Here is a 17,734-nt window from a genome sequence, read left to right as displayed (position 1 = left end):
CTGGAACCGCGCGACCGCTACGGTCGCAGGTTCGAATCCTGCCTCGGGCGTGGATGTGTGTGATGTCCTTAGGTTAGTTAGGTTTACGTAGTTCTACGTTCTAGGGGACTGATGACCTCAGAAGTTAAGTCCCATAGTGCTCAGAGCCATTTGAACCATTTGGACCAATGGCCTCGCTGTTTTGTCGCTTCCCACAAATCAACCAACCAACTTACCATCCAAGATAGGCAACTCAACGTGCAAAATCCACACCTCGGCAGATGATGTAAGTTGGGTTGCCTATCTTAAAGTGCGTGAAAGTATTTTAGAAGCCGGTTTTATTCTGAATACGCTGCACTGAGGCAAATGGTGGATTGTTGCTTAGTTGGTCGGTAGGCCAAAGTCCTGTACAAACGATAAAAGCACGTAATTCGATTCTGTTAGTAAGCTGACATCATGGATGTATCCTATGGGTAGTATTTCCACTAAGTACACTCAGCCCTTGGGGTGCCAATTGAGAAACTACTTGACTGAAAAACGGCTCCGGTCACGAAAGCTGACAACAGCCGGGAGAACGCTGTCCTGGAATACTATCATCTTCGTAAGAGAAACAACATTACGTGTGCCGCGTATAGCGCTCTACGTATCAATATCTGGGTAACTTCGAGACCTACTGCGTAATTCTCTGCGGTCAGCGATTTGTCAATGAAGCCTTAAGCTGTATTTGTAGTCTAGTTTCTGTAACCGCAGTCCACACGGTCCCGTAACCTCATTTCTTTCGGCTTCGACTGCCGCAACTGCAAAGCTCGCCGCTATCTACTGCGACTGCTCGTTCGGCGCAGTTCCTCTTTAACGACTCGCTTTCACTTCGCCGTCAAAATTAGGTTCGTTCTGTACCGACAATATAAATAGCAATTAAACGAGGTTAACAGCTCTTAACACACTACCTATGGGTGCAATAAATCTTATAGTAAGATATGAGTAAGTAACGAATGTTACTTTCGAATTTACTAGACATGCGAGCGAATGTACGTCTGCATGTTTGGTAACTCACGAAGGACGTCAAGAAATGAGTTACATGTCATTATGGCAGGCCAGGTAAATTTTATTGATTGCTGTGTAACACTTTAGACACACACAATATATACGTTTGAAGTACTGTGCCCGATACATAAAACTGCAGAATACCCAAAACATATGTGGAAGAATTCTACCACGTATTGATGCTGAGCATCTTAATACGTGTACATATTATAAACTGAAGGATCCACGGCATTTTTCGGGCTGCATATAAGGGCTAACATCAGAAACTACTGTAAGGTCATTGATGCGGTTTTCAGTAATAGACTCGCTCACGAGGAACGTTTGTCTATACAATTTATTAAAATATTATTATTATGTATTCAACTGAAGACAAGAAGTCTGCGCCGGCCGCGGTGGTCTAGCGGTTCTAGGCGCTCAGTCCGGCACCGCGGGACTGCTACGGTCGCAGGTTCGAATCCTGCCTCGGGCATGGATGTGGGTGATGTCCTTGGGTTGGTTAGGTTTAAGTAGTTCTAAGTTCTAGGGGACTGATGACCGCAGATGTTAAGTCCCACAGTGCTCAGAGCCATTTGAACCATTTTTTTTGAACAAGAAGTCTGTAAATGAGTCCGCAGTCATTTTATTTTTGACACTTTTATTTTCACAAGTCCGTCATGATCACACAGATTTCTTTACACTTTATTACCGGTTTCGGCTTACCGCCATCTTACAGATCGTTAAAATATTCTGATAAAAAATCATCGCCAAGTTAAACGTGTGCGTATTCCCTTAAATGTAACAGTTTATTGCAGATGGCACTGATAAATAGATATTAGTATACACTGTGAGTGGTCTGGCAGTGGCCGAAGTTAGTACTCGTCTTTATTTCTCTCTGCCTTCCCTAGTATTTAATCCATCATGAGGGATTTGCTGTTTTCTATACCGCCACAGTGTAGTTTGATAATTTGCCGATAGTCGGCGCAAGTCGCAAACATGGCGCGTTCAGGTGCGCAGCGAGCTTTCTGTGTGTTGGAGTTCGACAAAAACAAGTGTACTACAGGTGTTCAATGTACGTTTAGAGCCAAGTGCGGTAAGAAGCCACCAACAAGGAAGGCCATTTACCACTGGCACTACAAATTCGTTACGATGTGTTGCTTGAACCCGGCAAAGAGAAGAGGACGTCCCATTGTGAGTGAAATGAATGTGGAGCGCGTACGAGAGACATTCACAGGGAGTCCAAGGAAATCGGTGCGTCGTGCATCCCGTGAACTCGAAATGGCTCCAGTGGCAGCGTGGAAAGTCCTGCGACAGAAGCTGTCTATGAAACCATTCAAATTGGAGCTAGTGCAGAAGCTCAGTGACGACGACAAAGACAAGCGTTTTGAGTTTTGTTCGTAGTTGCAACAACTGAATGAGGATGGGGATGGCATTGTTGATCGCTTAATTTTTAGCGACAAAGCCACTTTTCACACTAATGGCAAAGTGATCAGGCGTAATTGGCGAATCTGGGATACAAAGCATGCACACGAATGCACTGAATTTGAGCGTGATTCCCAAAAGGTAAACGTTTTTTGTGCCTTGTCACATTGAAGACTGTACGGACCATTCTTCTTCGACGAGAGCACTGTCACTGGATATTCCTACTTGGACATGTTGCAGCAAAGGCTGATGCTTCAAATGCAATCGGACTCTCCGTTCATCTTTCATCAGGATGGGGCTCCACCCGATTTTCGTCGTCAAGTTTGTGGGTACCTGAACACGGAGCTGCCGCATCGATGGATCGGCCATGCTGCAGAAGGGGACAGCTGTTTCATGATATGGCCTCCCCTATCACCAGATCTCACTCCGTGTGACATTTTTCTGTGGGGACACATTAAAGATATGGTGTATGTACCGCCTCTACCACGTGATGTAGCAGAGCTCCGGGAGAGAATACGGGAAGCGACTGCCACAGTCGACGATGCCATTCTGGGACGAGTATGGCAAGAATTCGATTACCGTATGACATCTACCGGGTCACTCATGGTTCGCATATTGAATGTTTGTGTAAAAAAAAAAAAAAAAAAAAAAAAAAAAAGCTTTCACAGTTTCTCTTCAAAATGCAATATGTATGATATCTGTACAATGTTTAGCTCTTGCGAAATAAATAATTGAAAGTGTTCCCGGACTTTATGTACATCCTATAAACATTCAGTTATTCACGATAGAAATTCTCTCCTTGGTGATGCAGCTATTTAGAACAGCAGTGCGAATACCCTCATCGTTGGAAAATATGCGAGTGCTGCGAATAAATTCCGCAACTGCCTGCCTGCACATCGACGCCTGTCTTCGGTGTCGATAGCCTCTCTTCCCGAACAGCGTCACCCACGTCTATGCTGCCTTGGCCAAATTATTGACGTCATTTCAGTACGGCTGGAGGCGGCGTGGTATTTGCTCTATACGCCGCCTGAATTTCAAGCGAATGTGTGTGCTATTTAGACGTTTTCCCCACAAGAATCGTACTGTCCCGCGTACTTTAAATTCTGGAACGTGTCCAGTTACCAGGCCGTTGCACTCCCACACTCTAATGCTCCTGTTACCCGTCCAGGAGCGTAACTGTGTCTGTAGGAAATCCAGAACATGTACTCTCTTTTGACAATGCATCACATTTGCTGCACAATGGTGTTAGTGTAGCACGACATGTGTAACTTATTTTCTGTAGTTCTTACTTATTCGCTGCATACAGGCGTCAAGTTCACCACACAAGGTTGTTCCCACTGTACTACATATTGTTCGTAGTGGGAAAGGTAAACGTTGCCAAGTGTGTTCGGCACAGTGTTTCTGCCCCCCCCCCCCTCCCCGTTTCGTCATAACCTTTGAATACTCCACTGGCGAGAAAAAAAATTGTGGGGAAAAACGTCTTCCTGCACACTTTCCCATGAAGTCTGAATATGGTCCTCACTATCTCAGCAATTAGCCTCATGCGCCCATTGCAGTGATTATTCTGTTGTTCCATTACTAGAAGCTAATTGACTGACGTTAGTTGCCCTTTGTGATTATAACAGTACGTCCGTGACATCATGAAGAACCCACGCTACTCTTCCTTAATTTTCGTAATAAGTGGGTTCCATTGTGCGGGTTCTATACCTAATTGGACGTTAGTATGCGAGAAGAATTTCATGTAAATGGAGGATTTTAAAATAAAAATAGATACAACCCCCCCCCCCCCCGCACGAGTAGCACTAAGTGTCCACGACTGGACGAGTTGTCTGGCGTAGCGGAAACAAATTGTGTAGACAAAGTGGGTGGGCGTGAAATCTTATGGGACTTAACTGCTAAGGTCACCAGTCCCTAAGCTTACACACTACTCAACCTAAATTATCCTAAGGACAAACACACACACCCATGCCCGAGGGAGGACTCGAACCTCAGCCGGAATCAGCCGCACAGTCCGTGACTGCAGCGCCTAAGACCGCTCGGCTAACCCCGCGCGGCGTGTAGACAAAAGTTCCACGTGAATCAGTCTATCAGTGGAAACCGTATCAAAATCCATACAGTAGTTCCTGACATTAGCCCTCATGTACAGACAGCAAAACGCCGCGGGGGACTTCAATTTTTAATATGGATACATATTAAGATGCTCAGCATCAAAACGCAGTAGAATTCTTTCACATTTATACTACGTAGTCTTAAAGTTTTATGTATCGTGCACGGTAGTTCAAAAAGTACTCATCATATACCTTCCACCTGCGTTCGCACATGAAGCGGAGGGCAAAAAGAAAGAAATCCTTACGCCTCCTCCGCCACCTTAAGACTGTCAATTTCTCCATACAACTGTATCATACAAATGCAAGCGAAGTGGTACGGTATTATTCGCTGGAGAATACCTTGGTATAAGTTGAATAGGTTTGTGGGAAAAGTTTCCTTTCATAGCGCACATTAGCAATATTCCTTCAAGGAATGTAATTGTTTTATGTATATAGTATCAGTATCAAAAGTATCAGGACACCTGGCTGAAAATGACTTGCAAGTTCGTGGCGACCTCCATCGCTAATTCTGGAATTCAATATGGTGTTGGCCCACTCTTAGACTTGATGACAGCCTCCACTGTCACAGGCATACGTCCAATCAGGTGCTGGAAGGTTTCTTGGGGAATGGCAGCCCATTCTTCACGCAGTGCTGCACTCAGGAGGGTATCCATGTCGGCCGGCGAGGCCTGGCACGAAGTCGGCGCTCCAAAACATCCCAAAGGTGTTCTATGGGATTCAGGTCAGGACTCTGTGCAGGCCAGTCCACTACAGAGATGCTATTGTCGTGCAACCACTCCTCCACAAGCCGTACATTATGAACAGCAAGGAGGTGCTTAAAACATCAATGTAGGCACGTGGTGTGATAGTGCGACGCAAAGTAACAAGGGATGCAAGTCCCCTCCATGAAAAACACGACCACACCATAACACCACCGCCTCCGAATTTTACTGTTGGCGCTACACAGGCTGGCAGATGACATTCATCGGGCATTCGCCGTACGCACACCCTGCCATCGGGTGGCCACATTGTGTACCGTGATTCGTCACTCCACACAACGTTTTTCCACTGTTCAACCGTCCAATGTTTACGCTCCTTACACCAGGCGAGGCATCGTTTGGGATTTACCGCCGTGAGGTGCGGCTTATGAGCAGCCGCTCGACCATGAAATCCAAGTTTTCTCACGTCCCGCCTAACTGTCATAATACTTGCAGTGGATCCTGATGAACTTTGGAATTCCTGTGTGATGGTCTGGATAGAGGTCTGCCTATTACACATTAAGACCCTGCCGGCCGGAGTGACCGAGCGGTTCTAGGCGCTTCAGTTTGGAACCGCGCGACCGCTACGGTCGCAGGTTCGAATCCTGCCTCGAGCATGGATGTGTGTGATGTCCGTAGGTTAGTTAGGTTTAAGTAGTTCTAAGTTCTAGGGGAATGATGACCTCCGATATTAAGTCCCATAGTGCTCAGAGCCATTTGAACCATTAAGACCCACTTCAACTGTCGGCGGTCTCCGTCGGTCAACAGATGAGGTCGGCCTGTACGCTTTTGTGCTGTACGTGTCCCTTCACGTTTCCACTTCACTATCACATCAGAAACAGTATGGACCTAAAGATGTTTAGGAGTGTGGAAATCTCGCGTACAGACGTATGACACAAGTGACACCCGATCACCTGACCACATTCGAAGTCCGTGAGTTCGGCGGAGTGTCCCATTCTGCTCTCTCACGATGTCTAATGACTACTGAGGTTGCTGATCTGGAGTACCTGGCAGTAGGTGGCAGCACAATGCACCTAATATGAAAAACGTATGCTTTGAGGGGGGGGACTGATGCTTTTGATCACACTATTCGTTTCCTCCTTTCCTAAGTGATCTGTAACAGTCTTTTATAATTTTCATAGTCGAGCAAGTGAGAAAATGAGTGCGACAAAGATTTTAAAACTCACACGCAAAGCATTTGTGAGTTCTTACGATACCTACGACAGAGATTATTTATATCGCAGATGACGAGATTCTGCTGACTCCGTGTTACACAGGAACGACACATGACTAGGATTCAATGTTAAACTGTAGGTCTCCTTTCCCTACTTGAATAACAGGCAGATTTGGCATACGAATTGCCTAAGTGGCATCCAGTCGAAAGATTTGCACCCGATCATGGACTAACACGAAATTAATTAATAGCGCTGTTCATCCTTCGCTTTATGGGAAAAGTAATAACAGACTTTAATAGCGTAGACGAGTGTTTTCAAACGCCATAAACTCATGCCAACAGGCAGGTGATGGTGAGATCAGTTTCACCACAGTTTACTGCACTTTCGAGCCTTTACTTTCCTTCTGAAGAAGAGATGGAGATGGTTATGTGAAACGTGACGAATGACGAGCCACAGCGAGCGGCTAGAGCGATGAAGGAGAGTTTATCGCCTCGCCCCTTTGCCGTCGTGTTGCTCGCGGGCGACGCCTGCGAGGAGAAAGGCAGAGGGCGTGCCCTGCAGGCGGCGGGCGGAGGAGCGTATCGGTTCCGGCTGTCTCTACGCCTTATCTGCGCTGCAGCGTGCTATCTGCGCGCGGCGCACTTCATTTCGTTCGCACTGGCCGCGGGCGCTTCACACCCGCCGTGTAGGCGCTATCTCACCGCCCCCGAAATCACTCTGTGTCATATTACCGCAGGGATCAGTACCAGCCCCGCTACTCTTCAATCAATATACAGCTGACGTCCCAGATACGAAGTGCGGAAAATTATGTTATGCTGATGACATGGTGGCAGTCACAAGAACTATGAGCAAGGCGAGCCAATACTCATTAAGAATCTAGACACTGGAAGTAAATACCATAGGGAGTGGAGGTTGTGCCAGAACCTCAGAAAATCGAGGTATGCTTTCCCATCTGAGCAAGCACACAGCCAGTGGAGGACTAAACGTATTCTTTTATGATGGAAAAATAAAGTACAATCAGTTCCCAGAATGTCTTCGAGTCCTAGATCGTGACCGCTGGGCTAGCCGCGCGCTCTAACGCGCTGCTTCCCGAGTGGGAAGGCGTGGCGGTCCCCAGCACGAAGCCGCCCGACGGATTAGTGTCGAGGTCCGGTGTGCCGGCTAACCTGTGGATGGTTTGTAAGGCGGTTTTCCATCTACCTCTGTGAATGCGGGCTGATTCTCCTTATTCCGCCAAAGTTACACTATGTCGGCGATTGCTGCGTTAACACTGTCTCCACATACGTGTACACCATAATTACCCTACCAGGAAAACATTTGGGGTGTGAGACTTCCTGGGGGGAGAGGGGGGGGGGGGTCCATTGGAGGCCGAACCGCGCAATAGCCCTGGGTTTGGTGTGGAGCGGCGGTGGGGTGAGTAGACTGCTGACTGAGGGCTGCGGCAGGGACGAAGCCTCTCCGTCGTTTCTAGGTCCCGGGTGTAGTACACAATACCTAGATCACTTCCTCACCTTTTAAAAAAAGGCGTCTCGAAACCACACAACAAAAAATGAAAACCAGCGACAGATCGATTAGAAAAAGAACTGGAAAAAGCTGGGGAGCACACGAAATGCACTACACGTGAGTGCACAAGCACTGGTCTATTCCCCTCTATGGAGCTGAAGGTGTCATGTTAGAAAAACAGACGATACGACAAGGCTAATATCTAGAACACTTAAATCCACGGCTCTTTCATCAGTACCTGTTCTCTTGAATATTGCCACTCCTAACCTTGGGCGACAACTGCAGATGACACAAGAATGGAACAAGATTAGTCATAGTGCGGTCTCCAAAGATCTGCGAGCAAATAATACGAGTACACTGGGCTCCTTACCCCACAATAGGCTTAAATCTAGGAAGCCTATGTGGAACCATGACTCTGACTTGGGAGAACAATGGAGATTGCAAAAACAGAGATAATGTCTGATGGGATACCGCAATCACTGGTTATATAATGTTACTTATAATCCGTGTTGATTGCAAAAATGTTTATTCACATGACCAGTTTCGGTTCCTCTAGAACCATCTTCAGATCTGCAGTTTCGATTACAGAAGTTTCTGTGTGAGTACGGGTTACTCCTGTAACGGAAATTGCAGATCTGAAGATGGTACTAGAGGAACTGAAACCGGTCATGTGAATAAACATTTTTGCAATCAAGACGGATTATAAGTAACATTGCAATGGAGATTGAATATCCTTTCAGAACCACAACTACACGGCCTGTGGTAGATCCAACGAAACCCCTTCGAGAAATGCATTTGTCTCGGAAGTCATAGACCCGCCTCAACAGAATCAGAATATGGCATACTAGAACGAAAGCCATGCTCTTTAAGTGGAAAATGGCTGAAAATCCTCAATGTGAATGGGCGTTCCAGAACAAACGGCACAGAACTTAGTAATGGAATTTCCACACACAGAAAATTGAATGGCTGAACTAACTAAACATCGCACTGTATCAAACACACACTGCAAAATTAGGTGCTTTTTTCATAACTAGATTTTAATTAATGTTTAAATAATGCATTCAATCACTGGTAAACGTTCAGCACCTATCATTAAATTTTATTTGTAGTACATGCCTTTCCTTGCCGATGCTGAATAATTATTAAAAAATAAATGATTTGTATTTGAATGTGTCAACTTTATTACCTCTGTAGTAGACGTCAGTCGATGAGTAAAAAACACCAAACCTCAGTCTGCTTCTACACGCGAACTATGCAGCGCTCTGTATGATAAAAACAAGTGTGACAGTTATCACAATGGAAAATAATGTAATTCTTGACCTGAAAAGTTTTGGGATTATAAGCTTCTCTTTTGGCATTTCGACTGCGAAACGTCCATACATCTCGTGAGTGAATGGTTTCCTATTGCTGATGAGCAGAGATGATCGACAATAAAGACCGTTGCAGAAGGCGCCAACCTTGTAGCATTTCTTCACTTGCTAATGTTTGTGCCAGGGTGTGCGCTGGTGTGGTCTGAGTGCTTATAAGACCGTATCGTCAGTCTTACTACTCTCTGCGAAGATGACTGGACGTTTTGCAGTCAATGTATCAGAGGAGGGAAGAAATGGTTACGGCTACATCCCTGGAACATCGTGGATCAAGACATATACCGTCGAAACCCGTTGGTTCACAGCGTGTTTCTTTTCACGCCTCTGCACATAGTTATACTCCATGCGTAGCGTCTCTAAGGAAAAAGGAGACAGAGGAAAATCAGGGCTTAACGGCTTGTTGACATCAAGGTTGTTAGTGACGGAGTGCTACGTCGGTTGGGAGCAGTATGAGGAACCATCCTGATATTTAGACAAACCATGAAAAACCTAAATGTGGGTTGTCAGACGGGGATTTGAATCGAGTTTCTCCAGAGCGCAATTCCGGAGCCTTCACTGCTACGCCACTTCCCTCAATGCAGCCAAACTCCTTTCATAGGAGAAAGTAAAGACTTCACCAACTCTTAAGTTAGTTTGGAGGTGTTATGCTCTCGTCTTCCTCCAACCTGTGAATGGATTTAATCGCCCAGCTATTTGGCTACCTACTGCTTAATGTGATTTTCAAATTACGACGCGATGTGGGATTGTCCCACGAAGATAGCGTTTCAACGGTGTAACCAATGTTGACTGACAGAAGAAGTTCTAAGACGTATCGGAAATCAAAATTCGCCTCGATTCCAATCGAACGCTAGACCTCCCGCATGCAAACCCAAAACGCTATCCGCTGCACCAACAGCACATCACTACTCCCATATACTGACAGACGAAGTTACTGTACATGTGATTACAGTGTTGCTAGATTGCCATATATGTATAGTGCAGGTTACCAATCTTTGACGTCCATTTACTACCGGAAATATGCGCAGGACGATATTTTGTGGCAGACACTTTTGTATTGCTAGTATGTAGGGAATCGCGCTGTGAATTCCTAGTGCGCAAATTTTTCTTCACCCTATATATAGGCTGGCGCACTTCAGTAACATGAAAAATCGCAAAAAGAATGGCGATGGTTGCATCGCAATACGTCATTCACCTCCCGAGAAATTGCAAAGCTTAGTTGAGACTTGAAATAAACGAAACTCTCCGCAAGCGTGACCCCCCCCCCCCCCCCCCGTTGCTCATAATCGCGATGTGAGTGACGAGTGACGTACGTTACAAGGGTCGAAAGTAATGTTAGGGTTTCCTGCCACAAACACTGTTATGTGCGGATCACGCTCGGATCGCGGGACGTGCAATAGCAAAGCGTTTAACTTATTTCAAGCGTCAACTTCGCTTTTCAAGTTCTCTGGATGTAACTGACATATTGCGATGCAACCAATGTCTTTCTTTTCGTGATTTGCATGTTGCTGAAGTTGGCCACCCTATATATAGGTTGAAGAAAAATTTGCGCACACGGACTTCACAGCGCAATTCCTCACACACTAGCTATACAAAAACGTCTGTCACACAATTATATAGGCTTGTGTTGTAACTAATATTTACTTACGTTTTAGAATGTTTCGCAGCATTTCTTTCAAATTTTCAAATGTGTGTGAATTCGTAAGGGACCAGACTGCTGAGGTCATCGGTCCCTAGACTTACACACTAGTTAAACTAACTTATACTAAGAGCAACACACACACCCATGCCCGCGGGAGGACTCCAACCTCCGGCGGGGGCCGCGCGGTCCGTGACATGGCGCCTCAAACCGCGCGGCCACTCCGCGCGGCAGTATTTCTTTCATGAGCCTCTGTCTTATATTCATACCAGTAAAAGTGGTTTTCAATATATAAAAGAGATATTAGTGCTGCCATTTTTTTCGCAAAGTGTGTTTCCAGTGCTGTTGCGCTTTCGGTACTACGCTGCGTTTCCCTAGATGTGTTCCAAGTGCGAAATCATGGCGAAAATGTTTCAGGCATTCGTTACTAGATGGCGCGTGGTCTTCGTGCCAAGCAGTGGTCTGTAGGGTTCCAAGCGTCATGCGTCAAGCTGACGTCTTGTTAACCTTGAATAATTTGAAGAGATGACAGGCACATTTTTGGCTGCGACAGATTTTGCAATTGTGGAGAAACGAAGAAGGGTAAACAAGGCCGCTGTTTCGCAAGATTTACTCAAGGTTGTCGTGTCGGCTAAAGCTATGAACCCACTCCACGTAATTCCAATGCGTGCAACTGGCCTTTTTTGATTTTAAAGATGCTACTGAAACATTGTTATCATGGCAACGAGGTGTACTCCCCAAATTAAGTACGATCACAGTGTCCCATACTCATCGATCACAAACAGTTATTAAAAATTCTTCCGCTGAAACAGAACAGGAAAAATATCGGTGTATTCAAAACAGAAAAGACCTTGGCTGGTGTATATCTTGCTGTTCTTCATCTGAAAGACCAACCATGTTTGCCGGCCGGAGTGGACGAGCGGTTCTAGGCGCTACAGTCTGGAACCGCGCGACCGCTACGGTCGAAGGTTCGAATCCTGCCTCGGGCATGGATGTGTGTGATGTCCTTAGGTTAGTTAGGTTTAAGTAGTTCTAAGTTCTAGGGGACTGATGAGCTCAGAAGTCCCATAGTGCTCAGAGCCATTTGAAGCATTTTTTTAAAGCAACCATGTTTATCAATTGTAAAACGGGAAGACTTGTTGACGTTGTTGCCACTTCTTCCTCAACAGCACAGGGCGCTTTACAGTAAACTTAACAACATCTGATCTCAAGAACGAAGTTGCGTAAGAAACGGAAGTCAATACTGAGAGATATTTTGCTTGAATTTAATTTTTTTGTTTTCTTGTTAAAGAATTAAAAGCTGTGAGAAATGTTTTTTTAAAATTAAGAGTTCTACTACTGCTTTATTGCTGTACTTGTAATATCGCAAATAAAACTTAGTGCCTCAGCGTTAATGGCACTTGTAGGAAACTGTCTTTTTGGCACTTGGAACCAGTCGGATTCCTGTTACGCCACTTAGAACACTCATAATAAATTATTTTATAATTTGTTCCATTATTTTTTGCAGTGATGAAGTGAGCAGCATAATTCTATGGTATCAGAATACTTTCTCACTTGTTCTGAACAAAAAGAGATGCCGTTTTGTAGGGAGCATATTGTGCTCATGTGGGAGCGAACTAGATGGTTGTAAAACAATAAAATGGTAGCCAAGCTCGCAGGAATTCTTTTCATTCCATGATTACCGCTTTCGGCGAAACTAAAGCCGCCATCATCGGATCTTAGGGCACATACAGGTTACCCTATTTGGGTAGTACCTAGCTTGCGTTTGTAAGTGATGGACACACTTAACATTTATAATGTCATCTCTCTTGGACGTCTATGTGCTACTTACAACAATCTTGTAAGGCCTGCGTGTTATAGGCAACTATTAATATCACCATTGAAACTTCCTGGCAGATTAAAACTGTGTGCCAGACCGAGACTCGAAGTCGGGACCTTTGCCTTTCGCGGGCAAGTGCTCTGCCAACTGAGCTACCCAAGCACGACTCACGCCCCGTCCTCACAGCTTTACTTCTGCCAGTACCTCGTCTCCTACCTTCCAAACTTTACAGAAGCTCTCCTGCGAACCTTGCAGAACTAGCACTCCTGAAAGAAAGGATATTGCGGAGACATGGCTTAGCCACAGCCTAGGGGATGTTTCCAGAATGAGATTTTCACTCTGCAGCGGAGTGTGCGCTGATATGAAACTTCCTGGCAGATTAAAACTGTGTGCCAGACCGAGACTCGAACTCGGGACCTTTGCCTTTCGCGGGCAAGTGCTCTACCAACTGAGCTGCCCAAGCACGACTCACGCCCCGTCCTCACAGCTTTACTTCTGCCAGTACCTCGCCTCCTACCTTCCAAACTTTACAGAAGCTCTCCTGCGAACCTTGCAGAACTAGCACTCCTGAAAGAAAGGATACTGCGGAGACATGGCTTAGCCAGTTTCATATCAGCGCACACTCCGCTGCAGAGTGAAAATCTCATTCTGGGAATATCACCATTGTTTGCCTTGATGTAACCTGTATGAGTGCTAAGATCCGATGATGGCAGCTTTAGTTTCGCCGAAACCGGTAATCATGGAATAAAAATAATTCCTGCGACCTTGGCTACCAGTTTTTGGTTTGAAAAAGAGATACATTGCGCTTAGAACGTGAGATCGAGGCCCGAAACGTGACAGCTTTGGACGGTTCCGTGCAGCCGTGCTGCGGCCGGAACTGCAGAGGCGCGCCGCACTGCCGCCTCCGTGGCTGGCCCTCAGAGTCCGAAGAGTTGCGTCTGCAGCGCCGCTGCCGCACCCAGCCGACCATCCCGCAGCCGCCGTCACGCGTGAAAGTGGTTTCGCCGAGCAGATCACGGCCGGGCCGCTTTCTCTGTTCGCGAGCGCTCAACCCGCGCTGCTCTTGAAACAGATGGGCCTGCCGCTCCTATCGGCGACATCTTTCACTAACGGTGGTTGCTACTACCACCAGCGTTCTCCGCTCGAGACCCTAAAGTACGGTTCTTGGCTGACGGAACTACTTTGGTGTCTGCAGACATAAATATGAGCAAAGAAAGTTGGGTGAGTTAGACAAAAATATTGGAAGTGCAGCAATGAGGGCGGAGCGTGAGTCGTAAGCTGCCCAAGTACAAAGTACCGATGCACAATTTTTTCAAGATCGCAACTGAATGAGCTGCAGAGAGAACACGAAACTCCTTCAGCTACACATCGTAAGTGACGTTGGAAATGGAATATTTTTTTATGATGCTGAAGAGTTCGCCTTCGAGCTATCAACACTATCACCTGATGGAAGAAAACAATTGGGAAAATTGTCTTGAGAAACGCTAAACAAATCATCATCATCATTTAAGACTGATTATGCCTTTCAGCGTTCAGTCTGGAGCATAGCCCCCCTTATAAAATTCCTCCATGATCCCCTATTCAGTGCTAACATTGGTGCCTCTTCTGATGTTAAACCTATTACTTCAAAATAATTCTTAACCGAATCCAGGTACCTTCTCCTTGGTCTGCCCCGACGCCTCCTACCCTCTACTGCTGAACCCATGAGTCTCTTGGGTAACCTTGCTTCTCCCATGCGTGTAACATGACCCCACCATGTAAGCCTGTTCGCCCTGACTGCTACATCTATAGAGTTCATTCCCAGTTTTTCTTTGATTTCCTCATTGTGGACACCCTCCTGCCATTGTTCCCATCTACTAGTACCTGCAATCATCCTAGCTACTTTCATATCCGTAACCTCAACCTTATTGATAAGGTAATCTGAATCCACCCAGCTTTCGCTCCCATACAACAAAGTTGGTCGAAAGATTGAACGGTGCACAGATAACTTAGTCTTGGTACTGACTTCCTTCTTGCAGAAGAGAGTAGATCGTAGCTGAGCGCTCACTGCATTAGCCTTGCTACACCTCGCTTCCAGTTCTTTCACTATGTTGCCATCCTGTGAGAATATGCATCCTAAGTACTTGAAACCGTCCACCTGTTCTAACTTTGTTCCTCCTATTTGGCACTCAATCCGTTTATATTTCTTTCCCACTGACATTACTTTCGTTTTGGAGATGCTAATCTTCATAGCCTAGTCCTTACATTTCTGATATAGCTCTGAAATATTACTTTGCAAACTTTCAATCGAATCTGCCATCACAACTAAGTCATCCGCATATGCAAGACTGCTTATTTTGTGTCCACATATCTTAATCTCACCCAGCCAGTCTATTGTTTTCAACATATGATCCATAAATAATATGAACAACAGTGGAGACAGGTTGCAGCCTTGTCTTACCCCTGAAACTACTCTGAACCATGAACTCATATACTTAAAATGCAGACTGTTTCTAAAGTGGGCGGGGGCTACTCTTATTTCCACTTGATAAGGCCAGTGGGTTTTTAGAAAATGGTTCAAATGGCTCTGAGCACTATGGGACTTGACAGCTGTCGTCATCAGTCCCCTAGAACTTAGAACTACTTAAACCTAACTAACCTAAGGACATCACACACATCCATGCCCGAGGCAGGATTCGAACCTGCGACCGTAGCAGTCGCACGGTTCCGGACTGCGCGCCTAGAACCGCAAGACCACCGCGGCCGGCAGTGGGTTTTTATTTTTCAGCTCTACATACGAGAATGCAATGAAAACCAGATTTTTTTACGTACATAACTTGAAGTGTCTAATGATAATGACTAAGAATGTTTTAAAATTTGAAAAAGAGTGCAACACTTTGTAAAAAAAAAAAAAAAAAAAAAAAGAGGAGGAAGGGGGGGGGGAGAGGGAAGTGTGTGTGTGTGTGTGTGTGTGTGTGTGTGTGTGTGTGTGTGTGTGTGTGTGTGAGAGAGAGAGAGAGAGAGAGAGAGAGAGAGAGAGAGAGAGAGAGAGAGAGAGAGAGAGACAGAGAGAGAATAGGAGCGTTGGTTACGAAAGGTAAGTTCAGTGTTTGAGTCCCGATCCGACGACAGTTTTTATTTGGCAGGGAGTTTCATCAATACATCTAGTTATTCTAAACAGACATATTTAGTAGGTTTACGCATAGTCGTCTGTGAAACATATGTCGGTCCATTATCTTAAAGCTGTTGGTAACAACCGTCAATAAATCGCTTGAAAGCTAGGAATCCTGGGAAGAACATCGTATTAAATACGAAATATACCTCAAATTCACGATAAAAATATATCTGGGATGTAGTATAAAAAAGATGTCAGTAACAAAAGGGTCTTCGGGTGTGATATCTGGTAGATATAGCAACAATACTGTAGGAATTAATCTTAGTAAGTATGTAGGCCTACATATTTCCCATTCCGTAATCAGGTTCGTCCTGCCGTTGTGGCAATAGGAGCTACTTCGATATGGACAGAACTTAAATTTTTCGTTAATTACGTTAGCTGCCGTCAGAGGCTGATTGATTAGGAGAGCAACAATGGTAATCAATTTTCTTGAAGTGACGCAGAGACAGGTGAAGCGACGTGGCTGACTGTTGCCTCCGACAGTAGTAGTTCTCGCTGGTCAGTAAACTAGAGATGTAGTAGCGGGGTATTGCGTCCAAAGATAACTAGTATACAAATTGACCGAACGTACGGTTAATGGCTCTACATCAATATCAAGGCTCTGCATTCAACATTAGGTGCGCGACAAAGAGGTAACACAAGACTTGTATCCATCTGACACGATTTAGGTCTCCATGCTTTCCCCAAGACTCCGGTAAGGTTATCTTAAGGCCACAACCGACACCTTCCGACGATTCTTGCTTCGGAGCAGCTTTTTCTCTGTTGAAACCCAATTGGACAAAGTATTGATTCCAAATCTTCATTACCATTTCATCAATTTTTGATTCTTATTCCTGACATGGTGATGATAGACAAATATGTGTGAGAAACAAAATGGAGAGATTTTTACTAAGACACTTGATTATACTGGCAAGAACGCAAAAGAAAGACCACAAGGAAAGTCAAAGCTCATGGTTTGGAACACTGTGAACTGAAGAAATTTATTGTGGGTACTGGAGCTCAGTATGTGATAGTGACTGCTACGAAACAGAATTGGATGGGAGGGGCATTTGGCGAGGCAAAGCGAAGGAAGTGCTAAGAAAGAACTAGGCGCTGATTTCTCATAAAATAGATGGTCAACGTCAGGAAACAGGTATGACATACCTGAATGCACATATGTCTGTCAAAGTACATAAATATAATATAAATAATCGGGAAATTACAGTAGAATGCACGGTGGATAGTCGTTCGTAGTGTCACTTTTCCCAGTTTTGCTGTTGCGCTGGCGAATGAGTGTGAGAAAAATTACTATATGTCTCCATATGCTGTCTTACATTTCGTGGTCATCACGCGAGATTAAGAATCGAGGTAGAAGAACCATCGTAACAGTCTTTGGGTCGTTAAAATGGCTATTAGCGTTCAGCAACAAATATGTAATTATATACATTGTATTATTTATGTTATCCTCCCTTATAATAATATACAGATGCATGCACAACGGTTCCTTCTGGAGTCAGAGCTGATTATAAGGACTTGTATAACACCATAAAGTAGACGATCTTCATATATGGAGTATTTTGGACGAATTTTTTATCCACCAGTGGATGATTCTGGATGTAGTAGATGTAAGTACCATGAGAGAGGGAGAGAGACACAGGGAGTGAGAGAGAGAGAGAGAGAGAGAGAGAGAGAGAGAGAGAGAGGAGGAGGAGGAGGAGAAGAAGAAGGAGAAGAAATTCGCAGATTAGGGGATATATTTTCAGTGGTCGAAAATTGTTAATTCTTTATGAAGTCCATATTGTGTGTATACTTAGCTTTATGACACGTCTTCACCT

The 17,734-nt window shown here is 45.1% G+C and overlaps 1 protein-coding gene across 2 annotated transcripts in view; it reads right to left on the bottom strand.

The window, feature by feature from the left end:
- Positions 1-17,734, bottom strand: part of LOC126416038 (muscle-specific protein 300 kDa-like) — a 643,030-nt gene that overhangs the window by 624,402 nt on the left and 894 nt on the right. The gene's annotated exons all lie outside the window — the stretch shown is intronic.

The sequence above is a fragment of the Schistocerca serialis genome, chromosome 8 (assembly GCF_023864345.2).
Source record: "Schistocerca serialis cubense isolate TAMUIC-IGC-003099 chromosome 8, iqSchSeri2.2, whole genome shotgun sequence".
Taxonomy (NCBI): Eukaryota; Metazoa; Arthropoda; class Insecta; order Orthoptera; family Acrididae; genus Schistocerca; species Schistocerca serialis.
Note: the sequence above shows the minus strand (reverse complement) of the source record. Positions and strands in the feature narration are given on the sequence as shown.